At 34.2% G+C, this 21,459-nt stretch overlaps 1 pseudogene; it reads right to left on the reverse strand.

Annotated features, from left to right (window-relative positions):
• Positions 1 to 2,631: 2,631 nt before the first annotated feature.
• LOC131513181 (eukaryotic initiation factor 4A-I-like) lies at positions 2,632 to 21,324 on the reverse strand (annotated as a pseudogene).
• Positions 21,325 to 21,459: the final 135 nt, after the last annotated feature.

The raw sequence follows: 21,459 nt of genomic DNA on the forward strand, positions 1-21,459 counted from the left end.
ACTATAACAAGTATAATAATAATTAAAAAATGAAATATTGTGAGGGGTGCCTGGGTGGCTCAGTCGTTTGGGCCTCCTACTTCAGCTGGGGTCATGATCTCATGGTTAGTGGGTTCAAGCCCCACATCTGGCTCTGTGCTGATAGCTAAGAGCCTGGGGCCTGCTTCAGATTCTGTGTCTCCCTCCCTCCTTCTGCTCTCACTCTGTCTCTCTCTCTCTCAAAAGTAGAAGTAAAACATTAAAAAAAAAATTTTTTTTTAATGAAATATTGTGAGACTTACCAAAATGTGACACAGAGACACAAATTACACAAATGCTGTTGGAAAAATGGCACCAAGAGATGTGTTTAACTCAGGGTTGCCACAAATCTTTAGTTGTACTAAATGCAATATTCATAATATACAATAAAGAAAAATGCAGTAAGATGACGTACGCATGTATGCTGAAAACTAGATGATTTTGATGAGAGTTACTAATTACACAAATAAATGGAAAGGTGCACCAGGCTCATGCAGTGGAAAAAATAATATTACTAAAATGTCTATACTACTGAAAGCATTCTACAGATTCAGTGAAACGCCCATCAAAGTACTGATGGTATTTGTCACAGAACTAAGAAGAAGAATCTTAAAATGTGTTTGGAACCAGAAAAGATCCCAAATAGCAATAATTTTTTTTTGGGGGGTGGGGGGGGGGAACAAAGGTATATATATCATGCTATCTGATTTCAAACTATACTACAAAGCTATAGTAATCAGAGCAGTGTGGGACTGGCACAAAACAGTCACATAGACCAATGGAATAGAATACAAAGCCCAGAAATAACTCCACACATAAGTAGCCAATTAATCTGTAAGAAAGAAGGCAAGAATACTTAATGGGGTAAAGACAGTCTCGTATAAATGTTACTGGGAAAACTATATAGCTATGTGCAAAAGAATGAAACTGGACCACTATCTTTTAACATATTAAAAAATAAATTCAAAGTGGATTAAAGACTTGAATGTAAGACCTGAAACCATAAAACTCATAGAAAAAAAACACAGGTTGTAAATTTTTTGACATTTGTGTGAACAATGCTTTTTGGACCTACTCAGGCAAGGGCAACAAAAGTTAAAATTAAAAAAAAAAATGGGATTACATCAAACTAAAAAGCTTTGGCACAGAGAAGGAAACTATCAACATAATGAAAAGGCACCTACTGAATGGGAGAAGATATTTGCAAATCATACATCCAATAAAGGGTTACCATCCAAAATACATATGGAACACAACTTAATATAAAAACAAACAACGTGATTAAAAAATGGAGAGAGGAATTGAATACTTTACCAAAGAAGACATGCAAGATGGCCAACAAACACATGAAAAGATGCCCAAAAACACTAATAATTAGGGGAATGCAAATCAAAAATGCAATGAGATACCACCTCTCTCCTCCCGGATTATCAAAAAGACAAAAAGGAACAAGTGCTGGCAAGTATGTGGAGAAAACTCTCATAATATCTTTGTAGCAATGCAAATTTGTTCAGCTACTGTGAAAAAAAGTATGAAAGTTCCTCAGAAAATTAAAACCACCCGCAATTCTGCTTATGGACATTTATACAAAGGAAATGAAAACACCAGTTCATAAAGGTATTTGTATCCCTATGTTCAATGGAAACCTTATTTACAACAGTTAAGATATGGAAGCAACCTAAATGTCCATCAATAGACCAATGGATAAGGAAGATGTGGTGTGTGTGTTACAGAATATTAGTCAGCCATAAAAATAGATGAGATTGTGCTTCTTGAGACAACATGGATAGACCTAGAGAGCATTATGTGAAGTGAAATAAGTCAGAGAAAGACAAATACCGTCTGATTTCATTTATATATGGAATCTAAAAATAAAACAAAACCAAACAGAAACAGACTCCTAGATACAGGAAACTGTTGGTTACCAAAGTTTAGAGGATGGGCAAAATAGGTAAAGAGGATTAAGAGGTACAGACTTCCAGTTTTAAAATAAATAAATCATGGGGATATAATATATCATATAGTTGATGATAGTGTAGTAACTTTGTGTGGTGACAGATGATAACTAGACTTATGGAGATCATTTCATCATGTATAAAAATATTGAATTACTATGATGTACTATTGATATAAACGAATAGGATACTGTATGTCAGCTATACGTCAATAAAAAAATAGAAAGTGACTGTAAATTGTAATCTTCATCCCTCATTCTGGGCAAATGAAAACTTCTATGGGTTTCTTTTTAAACTAGATTTTGCAAACACACCCATGAAAATGGAAAAAAAAAACACGAGGTTATTCTGAGATTACTTGTAATGTCTACAATAGATACACTTCAACCATAGCTCTGTTTTATGATGCCAAACATGCTGTTCTCTTTCAATTTATAAAAAAAAAAAGTATAAATTTGCTTTTTATATTGAAAACTATAGCCTATATAATAAAATAAAATCAACAGAAGTCTATTTATTTTTGGCCTCAAAAAGTGACATTTATTAAAAAAAAAAATGACAAGATGTCCATCCCTTGGCTCCCTTCCCTCCCCTCTCCTGCTCCTCTTCAGTGCCCCCTCCCCTCTTATCCTGCCCAAGGACTGAACTCCAGGTAAAGCTAGGTAGCAGGAAGCACCTCAGATGATGGTTTCAGCGACATTGAGGGGTATACATCAACGGAGGTGTTGTAGAGTTCTCATTGTCTTGAGAAATTCTCTTGTCTTCTTCTGTCACCATGTTAATAGCCACACCCTTACATCCAAATGGTCCATCACAATTGATTCTGTAGGTACAGTTTTCCCTTTTGGTAGGAAGGTCGTAATTGAGGACTAAAGAAACCTGCTGCACATCAATGCCTCTGGCCAGCAGGTCAGTGGTAATAAATACTCTGCTAGAGCCAGAGCTGAACTCTCTCATGATAACATCTCATTCCTTTTGGTCCATATCTCCATGCATGGAGGACATGGTAAAGTCTCAAGTGTGAGTCTTCTCAGTGAGCCAATCAACCTTCCTTCAGGTGTTCATGGATATGACTGCCTGTATGATGGTCAGGGTTTCATACAAGTCACACAGTGCATCTGATTCCATTCCTCTTGTTCCATCTTGACATAAAACTGGTGGATATCTCCCAGGATCAACTCCTCTTTCTTGACCAGAATCCAAATGGGTTCCCTCATGAACTTCTTGGTCACCTCAAGCACATTGGAAGGCATTGTAGCCGACAGCAAAACCACCTAGGTGTTGCTGTTGAGCTTTTGGAATATGTCATAGATCTGGTCCTCAAATCCATGGCTTAACATTTTATCAGCTTCCTCCAGTACAAACATCTTGATGTATTTGGGATACAGGTATATCCAGTTAAGCGTATCAAACACATGACCTGGGGTATGATGATATGGGGAACTTCCATCTGCAACTTTTGCACCTCAGCACACACATTGGTCCCCTCAATGCAGGCATGGCAGGAGGCACCCACGTGATTTCCTAATTCCATGCCTATCTCTGTATCTGCTGATCCAACTCTCTGCTGGGTGCCAGGACCGAGGCCTGTGTAGCCTTTAGTTCCAATTCAATCTGTCACAGAATTGATATGGCAAAAGTGACTATTTTCCCAGTCTCAGATTGGGCTTCAGTGATCACATTAACCATTGATACAAGAAAGAAGGGCTCACTGCTGGATGGCAGAAGGCTTCTCAAAGCCATAGGCATAGATGACACGGGAAAGGGAATCAGAGAGGTTCACGTCATCAAAGCTATCAACTGTCTCATTCCAGTTACTCTCAGTGAGGCCTTTGGGGTTCTATCACATTGGGGCCATTGTCTCTGGATTGAGAATCCTGACTCGCAGGCGTGAACCTTAGAAACTCAAATCAACATCATTCTCAATTCTCTTTTTATTGAATTTAAGGAAAATAAAAACAGAAGAAATGTTCCTTAGAGGGCAGAGTATTGTTAAACATACTCTTACTTGGAATGCTATCCCAATAATTAATTACACTGTCTCATACCTGCTGAAGGTTGATATGTGTATTGCCATTAAATACCAATTTTCACCTCAGTAACATTTTTCTCACATTCTCCATCAATTGTTTATTTTAAAGCGCTTTGCTAATATTGTAGATGACAAGATTGTAGGCAAATCTTATGTCACTGAATGTGAAGATTCAACTCTCCTTATTGTAGGGACATGTGTTTTTCTTCATCAATGAATTAATTTTTTTTACTAACTTTTCCCAGATGCCCATGTAACATGTAATCATTGGCTCGTAAGAACTTTTTAAAAACTGCCATGTTGTAGTAGACATTTTGAATAGGGTTTTTTTTTTTACATAATACATAAACATGGCAAAATTTTAGCATTACAAATGTATATGTAACACATTGTACCAGTTCCTCTCAATAAAGGCAAATGTGTTTATAAAATAATGGTGCCTATTTTCAGAAATGACAAGTTGTTTATGTATGTATATATCTACCTATTTATTTGGGCATTTCTCTAGACATAACTATTGATAGAAGTTGAATAAAATGGTATCTAAAATAACTGTCTTCATATAAATTAATTTTTTCACTTTACAATAAATTTTGAGCATTTTAAATATATGCTGATATGGACAAATCACATCAATATTAATGACAACAAAATATTCCATTCTTGATATGCTATATTTCTATAAATTATTTAATTAGCTTACTGGCATTTGAACAATACTATTCAAGAATTTGCAAAAAAAAAAAGAAAAAAAAAAAAAGAGGGGCGCCTGGGTGGTGCAGTCGGTTAAGTGTCCGACTTCAGCCAGGTCACGATCTCGCGGTCTGTGAGTTCGAGCCCCGCGTCGGGCTCTGGGCTGATGGCTCGGAGCCTGGAGCCTGTTTCCGATTCTGTGTCTCTCTCTCTCTCTGCCCCTCCCCCGTTCGTGCTCTGTCTCTCTCTGTCCCAAAAATAAATAAAAAACGTTGAAAAAAAATTAAAAAAAAAAAAAAAAAGAATTTGCTACCAAAAATATGTCTGCAGTATATCTAAATAATCAGTGTTTTAAAATGTGTTTTAGTTAACAAATTAAACTACAACCTAGATGAAAATAATAAGGTTTGTCCTATGATGTGTGTGTGTGTGTGTGTGTGTGTGTGTGTCTGTGTTTATTTATGGGGAAAGAGGAGAAGAAAAAAAGAAGATAAAATTAAATAGGTATTAATGTCCTTGCAGAGAGTAAAACTGATCTTATTAAACTTCAACTTTTATTAGAAGATTTAAATTTAATGTTACCTGTCAAATATGTACATAAAAGTAATCAGAAAATTTGAGAGTAAAATACGTAGTTTTAAATACGTAAACAAAATGAAGCAAACTAAAATCACCAAAAAGTGGAAAATGGAGTGTATAAAATAAGTGAATAATGACAAGTAACACCACATAAAACCAAATATGGAATATATGCAAACTCATCAAAAATCGGTATGCATATGAATGGTTTAAGCCTACTGCTTAAAAGATACTATCTTTCTTCTTAAATCTTACTGTCTCCTCTCTAATGCCATATATTTTTGCACAATAGGATTTTAAAACAAAATGATACAAAAAGTTGAAAAATAAACAGAATGGAAAGACCCACTAAGTGTATATACCAAACTTAGTGGATATCATATTTTTCATACTGGAAAAACTAATCAAGATTTTGAGATGTATAGCATTGAAAAAAAAACATTTATACACACACACACACACACACACACATATATATATATATATATATATATGTATATATATATAATTTTCCACACAAATTGCCAACCCATTTCTGTATCCTTTTGATATGAACACATTAATATTTGATCACTTTCTAGTGTGCATTTTTCATTTTCTCTATTTTCCCTGTTCTCAGACTTGGAAATAGCTATTTCTTCAAGTCTCACCTCTTCATTATATTGGAGAATAGTTTTTAGAATCAAAATCTGGTTGTTACATATACACATTACTCTTAGGAGGTCACTGCTTCTAGATTATTTCAGTAGCAAAAACCTAGAGAATATATATACTTTAAATTACAAGTTACATTCGTATTTCTAACTCAAATTTAACAAAAAGGTTTTTACCTATTTTATTTAGTACTTTTATGCTATAAAACTATTTTATTTAATGCTTTTATGCTGTAAAAACTGTTTCCAAATAAATTCAATATATTTACATTTTTTTAAAACATAGGGAATAATTGTAAATTCATTTATAATACATTTGGTGTAGTTTGAAAGAATGTACTTTTTAAAAGTGTTTATTTTTGAGAGAGAGAGAAAGAGAGAGAAAGTAATTGATCAGGGGAGGGACAGAGAAAGAGGGAGACACAGAATCTGAAGGAGGCTCCAGGCTCTGAGCTGTCAGCGCAGGGCCTGAAGCAGGACTCGAACTAGTGAACTGTGAGATCATGACCTGAGCCACAAATTCAGACACTCAACTGACTGAGCCAACCAGGGGCTCCAAGAATGTACTTTAATGTAGCTTACAATTACATTGTCAACATTACTAACAATAAACCTATTGTTCATTTTTGATTGAAAATGTACCAAAAGTGTATTTATAGTTCTTTCTGTTTATTCATGTATGTGTGTGTGTGTATAAATCTATATAAAGAACTGTGTTAAAATTACTTGAAATATTATTTATGTCTTATGTCTGTGGGGTTTTTTTGGTGTTTTTTTCCAATTTTATTGAGTTATAATTATAAATAACGTTGTATAAGACATGGATGTGTTACCTATTTAATAAAGAGTTGGACTTATTTTCTAATGTTTGTGCCTAATTTTGCATTTATTTTTCCTACTTTTTAAGGTATTTCCCTACAGGTGGATGAATTTCATTTTTGGAAGTGTAAAAGAAATACGGTTCAAAGTCAAAATCATATAAATGTATTTGCTTCTCCCTGTCAATTCCCTTTTTCTAAGTTTTATGTAAAATTGAGTAGTTCATATTTCATTCTTGCTCTCTTTAGAAATTAAAAAAAATACATATATGTTAATCTTATTTACCTTCTTTCTTACAGAGAAGAGCAAGATCATACTATATTGGCTTTTTCTCCTCCCCTCTACCCCCAGTTGCTCACTCTGATTTCATCACATTCTTCCTTATTCTTTCTCACAAAATGATAGATCTCTTCACAGATGAGTATAATACAATTTAGACTCTAACGACAGGATCTTTCTCTTGTTTCCAATCTCAAAAATACAAAATTAACAGAATAATTAGACTTTGCATTAGTTTACCTACTGTTGAAATACACACACACACACACGCACACACACACACACACACACACACGTACGTATATAAAAAGATTCACACATGTATACTATGGGTCTCAATCATTATATACATACTTATATGGAAAAATTCTAAAGGATTTTATGGGTTCCAAATCCATTTTCAGTATTTCGTTCCTTAAAAAATAATGATAAAAAGCATGTCTATGTCAATAACATTTTTTCTGGTCTACTCTTGTTTGGTGTTTCACTGTCTGATAAGAGAGAATGTAATTCTTACAGCATTCTCATTTCTGGGTTTTATTTTTTTTTTTATACCTTGACACAAAGCATTTGTTTTTAGTTTTTGTTTTTTTTTTTTTTTTCCTGTGCTCAAAGGGAATGGATGAAGATTCTTTTCCCTTATATAGTCAGCTCTATTTTTTTTTCCCATAGTGATCAGTGTTGTTCTGTTTCTACGGTGTTCTCTGAATCTACTAAAGAAATATGATGGGGTAAAAGAATAATCTTCTAACTTGTGAGTTGTAACTAAAACTAAATCTTCATTTTCCTGTCACATAGTGTTGTACATGATAAGATATTACAAGAACTAATTCTAAAGATGCTTACAAGAATGTGCTCGAGTGCCAGCTCTTGTTCTTACTGGCTGTATTGTCTCAACCATTTTGTTTTACTTCTCTAATCTTTGGCTTTATTGTCTACAAGAGAGAGAGAACATAATAATATAATGGTTATTGTATTATATTTACATAATTATTTGTGTATTACTTTAACTTATATTTATATAATATATAATAGTATGAGTAGTAGATTATTGTTAGAATTAAATGAGATGGGGGGCCTAGGTGGCTCAGTCAGATCAGTAGCCAACTGGCTCATGTCATGACCTTGTAATTCTTGAGTTTGAGCCCCCACATTGGACTTCAGCACAGAGCCTGCTTGGGATTCTCACTCTCTCCCTCACTCCCTACTCCTCTCCCCTTGCGTGTGTTCTTTCTCTCTCTCAAAATGAATTAATGAACTTTAAAAAAAATTTTTTTAGAAAGAATTAAATGAGAGAATATATATCACATAGGAAATAGTCTGACCTATAAGAAATGGTCAATGTTAGAACTTATTTGTATAGTTGTTATAATAGTTATAATTAAAGCACTCTGTAAAATCTTCTGTCATTAAAAGCCAGAAAGCTACAGGGTAACTTCATGCTATAATTTAGATAAACATGATTAACATCACAATGTTTATGACATAAGATTTACTGAGATATATTAAGATGCAAATTTTCATACGGTGTTCGTTGCAAAAATAAAAGATTAAAGGAATATAAAGTATTGCTAAACAAACATTGAAAGGTTTGTGATAATAAAAGTAATTGTGATATTCTTCATATGTGTACTTTAACACATGTATTTATTTTATTTAAACAACAGGTATTAATATTACAATAAAATAGTAAATAAGTAAATAAAACACAGAAAATCATACCATGTTTTTAAATAATGGGCTTAGGAAATAATTCATCCATTTTCTCCAAAACACAGATGTTTTTAAAAACATAAACTATTACTTATTAAGAGCATGAAAGTGATCTGCAGATGTTACATAACAACTTAATGCAAACCACGATACTTTGAAGGTGCATCTAAAGCCTTCTCAAATGAAATATCAAGGTTACCTGTTTAAGCCATCTAAGCCATCCCCTCTCTTTGCTGACTGCACAATATTTATCTTGACAGATGTCAGCTTTATAATGCTTGTGAGAAGTTTGTGGCTTTCATTACCTGGATTTACAATAGTGTGCAACAGAGGCTTAAATTGCACATGAGCCATGACAGCTGGCAAAAACATGCCAGAGGACAACTTTGTCAAACCTAGAAAGCTCAAGAGAAGCTTAGTGGAGTGAATGAAAAACATAAAAGTTGGAGAGCCTAGAGACAAAAAAGAAGAAGAAGAAGAGAAGGATGGCTAAGCCTCCAGATGACTGCATTGGCATTCATTACATGTGCCTATGGACAGACGAGTAGCGTTAGCTGAAATCATTCAGAATACGTGCAGAGGGTGTATTAGTTACATGTGTGTTCAGTGGATTTATGTCTATATTTTATCCTCCTACAGGTTTATAAACTGATTTGATTTGCTTCAATTTGGTTGCTTATCAGCCAATAATAAAAGAAAAACTTCTGTCTCTTAAATAATTCCCATGGAAAAAAAATAGGTGAATACAAACTTTCAGTTAGTCTTTGCCTCTTAGAAATTTAAGGAAAGGTTGGGGCGCCTGGGTGGCGCAGTCGGTTAAGCGTCCGACTTCAGCCAGGTCACGATCTCGCGGTCCGTGAGTTCGAGCCCCGCATCAGGCTCTGGGCTGATGGCTCGGAGCCTGGAGCCTGTTTCCGATTCTGTGTCTCCCTCTGTCTCTGCCCCTCCCCCATTCATGCTCTGTCTCTGTCTGTCCCAAAAATAAATAAAAAACATTAAAAAAAAAAAATTTTTAAGAAATTTAAGGAAAGGTGAAGATCATCATTTACCTTATTTATATCATTTATAGGAAACTGCAGTTCTTAGAAATAATGAATATTCCATGAAGTAGAGGGGCAAAAGTAAATTATGGAGCAGAGTTTATATCTCTAATTTGAAAACAATCAGAGTATTTTACTGTTGTTGTCACTGAAATATTCTCATTAAAAATAAAGTGGCAGTGAAAGTAAATCTAACTATATTCACTTTGGGGACAAAAGCAACAGTATACTTAAAATAGATATGGCCTTATTCTCTTTAAATTAAATTGAAAACAATCTAAAATATTATGACATGATACTAATCATGATAAACAAAACTAATATTTCTTTTAAGAACACTCATGAACAGATATAGGACAAATATTTCATTTAGTTTTTGGTTCCTTTGAGAGTCATTAGAAGCAACTAATAATGATATCATTCCATTTTTCTTTTCCAACACACACACACACACACACACACACACACACACACAAAGATACATACTTTTTGAGGTTTAATAATATATCAAATACTTCATATTTATTCACAAGAGTCAGTAGCATAATATAAAGCAATAGGATTAATTTTTAAAATATATATTGGCATTCTACCTGTGTAGTTGAAAAATGGACTAGAGGGGCACCTGGGTGGCTCAGTTGCTTAAGCGTTCAACTCCAGCTCAGGTCATGATCTCACAGTTTGTAAGTTCAAGCCCTGAGTCGGGCTCTGTACTGGCAGCTCAGAGCCTGGAGCCTGTTTCGGATTCTGTGTCTCTCTTTCTCTCTGGCCCTCCCCCTCTCTGCTCTGTCTCTCTCTCAAAAATAAATAAACATTAAAAAAATGAGTAAAGTATCTCAATAATTAAAAAAGAAAAACGTAGTAGACACAGATATAAAAGTGGTTTTATACACTGTCTCAGTTGTAGAGAATTTTATACCCTAATTTGTGATAGAAATCATATGCAAATAAAATAACTGGAATTATAACAATACATAAGAACTACTAGCAAAGGAGGTGAGACATGAACATATGTATTTAGTTAAGGAAAATGAATACAGCCTTTGTATTAGTCAGGATTATCCAGCCAAACAGAACCAATAGGATGTGTGTATATAGAGAAAGAGAGAAGAGAGGGTGAAGGAGAGGAAGAAATGTTAAGGAATTGGCTAACGGCGCAGAGCCCAGTGGGGGGCTTGAGCCCGGGAACCTTGAGATCATGACCTGAGCTGAAACCAAGAGTCAGACGCTTACACGACTGGGCCACTGAGGCGCCCTGGTGGGTTGATTTTTTAACTTTTTTGTGAAAGATGTTGCAAGTAAAAGAAATATGGTATACTGTTTTCAGATTGGGTCACTACTCACTATTTCTTACCATCAATGGATATACTCAGTATCCTATTTTGTAAAGTTGAGCTATTTATGATTATTTCACCTCAAGACATAACTAACCAAGTATACACCACTAATTTTCACACATGCACTTAATGTTGTGACCTTTAGAGCATTACATTAATGACAAATAACATAGACATTATTCTAAAAGTTTCACTTTTTAAGCAATGACTTTATACCATAAATTCTAATTACATTATTAGGATGACCCAATAAAAATATACTATTCTTTTTTCCCCTGTTGATAAAAATACACTATTCTTTTTTCATGTGGAAAATTGTCACTAATTATGAAGGAAGTTTTCCAAGGATGTTTATATGTATTAAAAAATATTGCTCAAAAACTATGAAAACCTGTCCAGTTAATCAAAACAATTTGTTGAAAAACTCACTTTAAAAACTTAGGGACATTCAATAAATAAATTAATGGATAAAGAAGATGTGGGGCATGTGTGTATATACATATATATTTATAAATCTGAATATGAATATAAATATCTATAATGGAATATTACTTAGCCATAAAAGTAATGAGATCTTGTTATTTGCAACAACATGGATGGACATAGAGGGTATTATGCTAAGTGAAATAAGTCACACCAAGATAAATACAATTTCATTTATATGTGGAATCTTAAAAAATAAAATAAACAAAAGCAGGAACAGACCCATAAATACAAAGAAAAACTGATGGTTTCCAGAGGGGAAAGTGGGAGGGATGGGCAGAATGGATGATGGGGAGTGGAAGATACAAGCTTTCAGTTAGGGAATGAATAAATCATGGGGATAAATGGTATAGCATAGAGACTATTGCCAATGGTATTGTGATAGCATCATATGGTGACAGATAGTAGCTACACTTGTGAGCCTAACATATACAGAATTGTCAAATCACTATGTTGTACATTTGACACAAACATAACATTGTGTGTTAGCTATACTGCAACTAAAAAATAACTCAGAAAAAGAAGAATGGGGATTTCCATATGTGATTAAAATGGCGAAACTGTTAGCAATTAACGTCTCCTAATAGATAACTATAATAACTTTTCAAATACTGCATGATAGGCAAAGTGATGCTGTTATCATGAAAAGAAGGAAAAACTGTCAGATGGCTCTATAACCTCAGTTTTATGCCTGGAGATACTTTCTGGAGTACAGCAAGTCCAAATAGAGCAGAAAATTACACTGAGCTGGAACCACAGAGATCAATGTTATGTTATTGAGGATGCTGGCTTTATGGGCCAAAAACTGAAGAAGATATTGTACAATGAAGGGACTTCAGGAATATGCACAGGAGTTGTCTTGACTTTCTAGATAAATATTAAGCTGAGAAGTTACGAGAGGAGATTTTGCAAGGCTAACCACTCCACAACCAAAGTAAAAAAATAAAAAAATAAACAAAACAAAACAAATGAAAAGGAAGAAAAGAAAAGAAAAGAAAAAAGAAAAAAGAAAAGAAAACTACCAAAGAGGAGCTATTGCCGAGATATGAGCTGAACAATTGTTTGGGTTTGAATATAGCTGCTAGATGTTCAAATTTTTATAAGCTAAAGTGGAGAGATCTCATTTTACACCCCAGGCATTTGATAAGCTCCCAGAAAGACAATACATTAAGAATAAGATTTACATAGTCCTAAAATAAATAATCCCAGACTTATCTTGGTACAATCTAGGAAGAAGCTCAAATAAATCAAGCTCATTTGCAAATTCTACCAGAATGAAATGTCACCTTGTTTTAAGACAACAAAATCTACACATTAATAGCATAACACAGCAATATTCAGTACAAAATAGCAAATTAGTGAATTTAAAAAGAGGAGAAAAACCAATCAAAAGACACAAACTCACAAATGATGAACATGTTGGATTTTGCAGACATAGATTTAAAAGTACTTTTTACAACTATGCTTAAGGATTCAAAGGCAAGGGGAATTGAAGGAGAAAATAGAGGACCTGAAAACAATTGAATAATCAATCAAATGTGTAAGAAAGAGAACTGAATGTAAATTACTGGGCTTGAAACATAAATTCTCTTGAAATCTATTCCTGGAGATTACAACATCCTATCTATCAATAATTGTTAGAAAAAGAAAAAAAATTGACATATTTGACAAATTTGAATTTGAACAAATTCTAACCAAATTAATTATTTTTAAACACCTCAAAACAGAATGCATCTGCCATTGAAAGATTCACCACATATAGTGTGCATAGTGGTAATGATCAATATATAGATCAATAAAAAAGAATAGAGAGTGAAAAAATAATCACAAATTTACAGGGTGGGTTTATTTTTTTACACAGTGCCAAGTTAGTTAAACGGAAAAATCATGGGGGATGGAAAAATGGAAAAAACGGAAAAAAAAGATAGTCTTTCTAATAAATGGTGCTTAACATTGAAGACTTCTATGGACAAAACAAAAAAACAAACAAAACCGCTTCTTACAAAAAAAAAAAAATGGGCAATTGAATAGATCATTTACAAAAGAAGATTGATGAATGGCCCATAGGCATATGGAAATGTGCTCAACATTAGTCACTCAGAAAATTCAAATTCAAACCACCAAATTACTAGACTGTTAAAATCAAAATGCTTGATGATGCCTTGTGTTGGCAAGGATGTGGAGCAAATAGAACTCTCAGAGATTTCTGATCAAAATGCTCAATGATACACCCATCACAAACTTGTCAGTAAACAAATTGTGACAACCCAATTTCAGAGAATACTACTCAGCAGTAAAAACAAACAGATTTGAACATTGGAAAATGGATGAATTTCAAAAATCATGCTATGTCAAAAAAGTCAAACACAAACACGTAAGCATTATATCATTTATAAGAAATTACAGAAAAGGCAAAACTATAGGGACAAAGAAGAGATCAGTGTTTCCTAGCAGTGAGGAAGGAAAGCCAGAGGAGGCATGAAATGCAAAGGAGCCCAAGAATATATTTTAGTTGGTTGGAATTGCTCTGTATCATGATTGATGACATAATGAATATATACAACTGCCAAAATTCATCAAAAAGTACACCTAAAGGGTGAAATTTATTGTAGTTTAATTTTTATGCTGACATTTTTTTCAGCTAAAACAAAGTTCATGCAATTCAGTAGTGAGATTATACCTCTTCTTTTGTAGTATTGAAGCCCACGCTTGTCCATGAATATTTTTTTTCTTATTCCTTATCACTTACATGTACAGGGGCTACTGATGTGCTTCTACTCTGAATAGCAATTGAATCTTCTTATTAGAGGTCCTGCCCTTGGGGTGCCTGGAGGGCTCAGTGGGTTAAGTGTCCAACTCTTGGTTTTGGCTTAGGTTATGATCTCACAGTTTGTAGGATCAAGCCCCATATTGGGCTCTATGCCAAGTGTGAAACTTGGCAAGATTTCTAAGATTCTCTCTCTTCCTTTCCCTTTCCCCCTTTCCCATTTATATTCCCTCTTCTCAAAATAAACATTAAAAAAAAGAGAGAACAAAAACAAACATACAAAAGGACTTGCCCTTAAAGCTGCCTGATCACATTTTACCTGTTTTACCAGATGAGTAAACCAGCATTCCCCTCAGCCTTTTGTAACCCAGTGACTGACAAATATATGTGGGATATAAATATAAACGCTTCAGCTCCTCTCTATCTTGTTAGAGCCACTATGAATTGCTACTTATACTATTTCAAGAGATCTCTGTAGGATGAACTAAAATTTTCCTACAAAGTACTTTGTCTTTATTGAACTTTGCCCCTATCGAACAGTTTCTTTACTCTCCTGATTTTTACTAGAACCCTCTTAATAAATTACTTATATGAAAATGTTTATCCTTGGATCTCCACTGAAATAATCCAACCTAAGAGAAAGAAGATATATTTTGGTGCCACTCATGAGTCTTCCAGTTAAGAGAAGAACATTCAATTAGACTCAGATAAGGTTTAAAATAAAAAGGGACCGTGTTTGAGGAAACACCTCTGGACTGTCCAGTCTCTCAAGATCTCTTATAAGTCTTTTTTCTTTATAGCAACCTAAATTTTCTCCTACTTCATAGAGTTACCTCTACGTAGAGGGAGAATGGCAAGGAGAAGCATGACATACAAACATGTGTTAGAAGAAAACCAAATTTCACATGAAATATATAAAATATTCTGTTGGTTTTTAGGTTGGTGTCTAAGAGTTAATTTGATCTTCAGAGAGAGCATTCTATTTTCCCTGCATGGTTCAATGACATAAGCTCTACTGACTACAACAGACAAAGAATGCTGGGTATGTGGACACTAATAAAAGAAAAAATGCAGTCTGTGCTCAACACTCTAAACTTCCAAGCTATGTACAAAGTTTGAAGATTCTCAGCACCTGGGCATTCTTCCTTAGCAAAAGATTTGCAGTATTCAAGGAAAAAAAGAAAAAAGGTAACTGAAACCATTGAGGTATTGATGAACGTATCTAGTAGAACAGAGACCTAACTGCACTTGGGTTTACACTGAATATTGTTCGGTCCTTACTAGGAATACTAACAGGTTTGTGTTGAGTCTCCTAATATCTGAATAAGCAAAATGCATGTTCCTGTTTACTTCTTCCAAGTCCTTTCTCTCAGATTCAGGTTATATTCTCAGTGACCTGCTTATTCCCAAGTATTTTACATGAAGGATGAGATTTTTCTGTCATTGAACAAATATAAAACTATTAAAACTTAAAACACACATTTAATCGGATTATATCACAAAGTACAAACTTAATTGTACCACTTAAGAGAAACCATTTTTATTATATATATCTTGAATATTTATACAGACTTGTTTTTTGCTAAGGATGATAGTAATACTTATATGTAACTCACCTGTTTTTCCTTAAATAGTAATCTAAAAATATACTCAGTATCTAATTTTAAATACCATAATAAATTAAAACCTATCAATTGTTTTCTCTCTCTTCTATTTTTTTTAAATGTTTATTTTTGAGAGAGACAGAGACAGAATGTGAGAGGGTTATGGGCAGAGAGAGAGGGAGACACAGAATCGGAAGCAGGCTCTAGGCTCTGAGTGGTCAGCACAGAGCCCGAAGTGGGGCTGGAATCCACGAGCTGTGAGATCATGACCTGAGCTGAAGTCAGACGCTCAACCAACTGAGCCACCCAGGCTCCCTGTTTTGTTTTGTTTTTTCCTTCTAGAAGATAAAAATATTATTCTACTTATAGTTTAGAAAAGAAAAATGTGGCATTCTAAATCCAACTCTAGGGGCAGAAAATTACTCAGAAAAGGTTTTAATATCTAGTCTCAAAAATGGAATTGAACCAAAAACTATACAAAATAAAGGACTAATGTGTAGAAAGAATGTGTTTATGTGAAAAAAATATATAAAACTATAAAGATTCTAAAAGTTGACAAAGGATTCTGCAATTATAAACTCCAATAGTGATTAGACACAAAATCTCTTATAAAATCTAATTTTAAAAAAAAGGCATAGAGGGGAGCCTGGGTGGCTCCGTCGATTAAGTGTCCAACTTCAGCTCAGGTCATGATCTCACGATCTGTGAGTTCGAGCCCTGCATCGGGCTCTGTGCTGACAGCTCAGAGCCTGGAGCCTGCTTTGGATTCTGTGTCTCCCTCTCTCTCTGCCCCTCCCCCATTCATGCTCTGTCTCTCTCTCTGTCTAAAAAGTAAATAAACATAAAAAAAAATTAAAAAAATAAAATTAAAAAAATTAAAAAAGGCATAGAGATGATTTTCCAGGTTTATGTAATAAACCTGTATATGCACAGGTTTGCATGCATACACACACACACACACACACACACACACACGAAAATGGTCACACAATATTTTTTCTCTTTCTGTGTTCTCTCTAGAGTAGTATCAGTGTCTTCATTTTTCCTTTAGGTACAAATAATTCTAAGCACCTGAACAGGCTGAACATTTGAGGTATATTTGAAAAAAAAATCCTTTTGAAGAAAAAAATGTTTGCGAAGACATACCAAATTTCATGTGCTAGGGAGGCTTGGGACAGAGCGAGAGAGTATTATTAGACTTTGAGTAGAGTTACTTAGTATCCATAGTTGTCATGATGCAGTAAAAGTCATTATTGAGCTATTATCTAGGCTGTGAGAGAGAATTACAAATAATGTGGGAAGAAAATTGTTTTGAAGAGAAAATGAATTAGTGGTTGGGTCAACAAGATTAAGAATCAGAGAAAGGTTTGGATATCATAGCTTCATAAAGCTCCCGTGTGATAGCGTCCCCTCCCTAAGGGGGGAAAAAAAAGGCAACCTGACTATACCGTATGTGACAACATTCCTCACAACCTTGGAACATGAGACCGCTTAATCAGACTACGTGTGTGTGTATGTGTGTGTGTAGTTACCATATATGGGAGACAAAAAAGTAAAAAAATATATATATAAAAACTATGGCATGTGGCGTTCCAAGCTCAGTTCGGGTACAAACCCAACTGAGCAGTGCTGGCACAAATAAAGTTGCTTTCTAAAAAAAAAAACAACAACAAAAAAAACCTTGATGTCAATTCTCTGTGCAAGAATCCTGCTACACCAAAGTAGTGAGTCAATAAAGCCAATATTTTAGATTCGTAATTTTCAAGAATTGTGAGCAAGTATATCACAAGTCTGTATTGAAATAACATAATTTTTAAAGCAGTTTTAAGTCATTTATTTTATCTAAGTCCATTATCTTGATATTTGAGATACTTCGCAATATTTTATATTTTGTATTCAAGGCTTTTGGAAGTCTCATTTCTGTAAATTTACTAAAGCCAAATTTACTCATGAGACTAAATATAGAGGAAAAGGAAAGCCCGGGCGGTGCCTTGTTTTAATGATCAAACATTTTGGATAATTGAAATGTTTAATTTGAAAGAGAAAGTTGATGGGTAGAAACATTCATGCAGCAGTCACAAATACGTGAATGAATACATGCCAAACAGTAAAACAACTTCAGTAATTACTGTGCAAAGCATTTTGAATACTATGATGTTTAATAAAAGGTAAAAGAAATGTAGAAAACCTATACATTTTTAAAATACACATTCATAATGAAAATACTAATTTTTTAAACTAATTCAGCTCTTTCTGAGTTCCATTTTTATGTATTGTCTATATACATGGCCTACACACAACTTACTCGCAAAATAGGTTATTAATTTATTATCAGAATGTAATTTATTCATTATTTGCATAAAGCATGCGAGTTGTGCTTATAATCTATACTAACGCAGCTAATGTTAAATAGCTGGTTGTACAATAGCCATACTGCTATTAAAATGTGTTGATACATAAAGAAAATATCCATTAAATTTTCTAACATTTGTGTAAATTAAGTCTATTATATGAGTTACACAAAGGCACAAATTACCATCTAAGTTGTTTTACCAATCAAATTTCTGACGTAGCATTGCAAAGCAGCTCTGTTACTTGGAAAATTAAATGTAAATGTTCTCCTTCATGAGAACATTGATCTCCTTCATGATCTCCTTTTATGATCGAACAAACAGGGCAGCAGATAGGTGAAAGATTGGGTCTAAAATATATTTTCTAGAAGTAATAAAAAGTGCAAGTCTCACAATGACACGAACACTTATGCCATCCAGTACATTTTGTGCTTTTGTGCTATGTACTTAACAGTGTTATTTTTATGAAATACAAAGATTTTCTGTATCGTCAGATATACAGTATCATGAAATGCTTTAAAAATATCACATAGAATAATGATTGTTCCTGTGTTTTGCCAAATACTTAGATAAAAACTTTTAAAGTGCAGTTAATCATGCAACTGTTGTTAAGCAGGTGGCAATTTGGTATCATGCAGATAACCATCTGGCTGACTACGATTTCAAACTTTTCACAGGTCTCCATAGCATGTAAATGTGTCAAAGATTCTTAGCACTTTTGAAAAAATGGCTTTGCTGTCATATTTTAAATACAGCGATACACAAGGTAGAGTGTATGACTCTATGATAGCTTTACAAAATATTTAATAAATATTTACCAGGTTTCATGGAGACTTTTCTCTTGTTATTTTGCACATATGATTTCTTAGAAAATGCACAGTTTGTTGTCTGTAATTGTATTCTATGTGTGTTTAATTTCTCTTCACTTCTTGCTTTCTCGACTTATTCCACATGCATCGGTGGCCACCTTAATGTTAAAATACTTATACAGTTTCAAGGACTGACTACTATCCCCTAAATAGAGAATTTATACTTATCATAAAATATTTATCCTTCTATTTCTGGAAAACACCTTTTATTTCTACCACTTAATGTCTAATTAGAAAATAATATATATTCATTATATATTTTATATAATCACTTATATAATACATGCAACATGTATTTTATGAATAGAATATGTATATATGTATTCATATAACATTTGTTATATATAATATTTCACATAATATACATTACATGTATAATAATATATTGTACATATGCCATATATGTGTGTGTGTGTGTGTGTGTGTGTGTGTGTGTGTAATTTATATGTATGTAAAATCACCACCAAATGAGAAATAACCACAATTAAGTTTCTGGAAATATACACACAAATAAGGTATTATTTGCACATACATGCATGTGTGCACACACAAAAATACATGCATATCAATTTTGAGCCAATTTAAGCTCATAAAATATATATTGTTTCAGAATGTGTTTTTCAAGTTTTTATTTAACTTCCAGTTAGCTAACATACAGTATAATTTTAGTTTCAGCAGAATGTACTTTTTTACTTAAAATTTTGAGATTATTTTTCAGTAAGAATTCTTTGGAAATGTTTTATCCACCTTTAAAGGGAAATATACAAGTTACTATTTGTAGGTGGCTATTGAACATTTAGAAATATTTTTTGAGTACTTTTCATATTCTTTACAAGGATATGGAGGCCGAATTTATAATGTCAAAGTAAAATGGACTTTTCACACAACACACGTTTCAATTTAGAAAACGCTTTCCTCCCTTTACTGATTATCTGCATATTTTAAGTATGTGCCATTCTCCTCCAATAAAGTATATATTCTTCCACATGAGAAATGAGTTATGTCTCATTCCTCTTTTCATTCCTTTGTGAAGTCTATATTAACTGATGGTTTTATTAAATTAAAAAAAAAAAAACACCCTGATCTAGTTGTTGAATTTTTGTATATAGATGAGAATCCAATACATCCTATTTTGTTTCCTTATTTCAAGTGTCACCCATGAGTACTGTTTTTGGTTTTTATTATTTCAAGTGTCATCCATGAGTACCTGTTTGTGTTTATTGTGAAGTTAACAAAATTGTTTCTGTTCATACTATTTTGCTAATCTTACTGCGTCTGTTTTTAAACAGTGAATAGTTGCTATTTTTAACTATTGTTTTTAAACAGTGGATATTTACTATGTTTGGTAAGAATCAAGGACACTATTATACTAAAACTGAGATAACATTAGGGGTCAAGGAAGATGGCAGAGTCAGAGGATCCTGAGGTCACTTTGTCCCACAGACATACTGAGGCTACAGGTATATATAATGTAACTCACTCTGAAAATGATCTGAAGACCAGCTGAACAGCACTTCCACAGCTAAAGAGAAAGAGAAAGCCGCATTGAGAAGGGGAAGTGGGGAAGAGACATGGTTGGAACCCAACCTTTCTGTGCAGTGACCCACATGCAGGAGAAATATCACAGGTATGGAGGTTCTCCCTGGGGAGCAAGGGAATCAAACCCTACATCAGGCACACCCTACCTTGGGGATCTGCACTTGGAAGACAAGCCCCATAATGTCTTTGAAAATCAATGGGACTTAACTCGAGGAAAGCAAAGATTTACAGGAAACTCAGATTCTGCTCTTAATGGGCCAACACACTGTATCACTTGATCTGAGACCCAGCACAGAGGCCGAAATTTCAAAGGACCTGGGTTATAAGTGAAGGAGATTTATTGACTAATTTTAAGATGTACTGGAGGGACAGGGAACTGTAGCAGCTTTCTCCAGGAACGGAAGTCTTGTTGGGCACCATTTTCTTGCCCTCCTTCGGCGTAACTGGCACTTTCCATTTACCTTGGGAGTGCTGCTTGCCCACCCCAGTGTTTCTGTGAAAATCCACCCCAATGAGCAAACACACCTTTGCAAAGCGAATACCTCCTGCCACACCCAGTGGGCAGCAACAGTCAGGACCAGTATCCCCTCCATAGTGACTACCACCCCACTACACTCCGCGGATAGCCCTGGCCAGAACCGGTGCCACTACAAAACACATTCTGCCTCCGGGAGGGGGTTACAATGCTGCCAACATGCACCCCTGTCAACAGTTGCAGCCAAGGCTCT

This window comes from Neofelis nebulosa, chromosome 5 (genome assembly GCF_028018385.1).
Source record: "Neofelis nebulosa isolate mNeoNeb1 chromosome 5, mNeoNeb1.pri, whole genome shotgun sequence".
NCBI classification, from domain to species: Eukaryota; Metazoa; Chordata; class Mammalia; order Carnivora; family Felidae; genus Neofelis; species Neofelis nebulosa.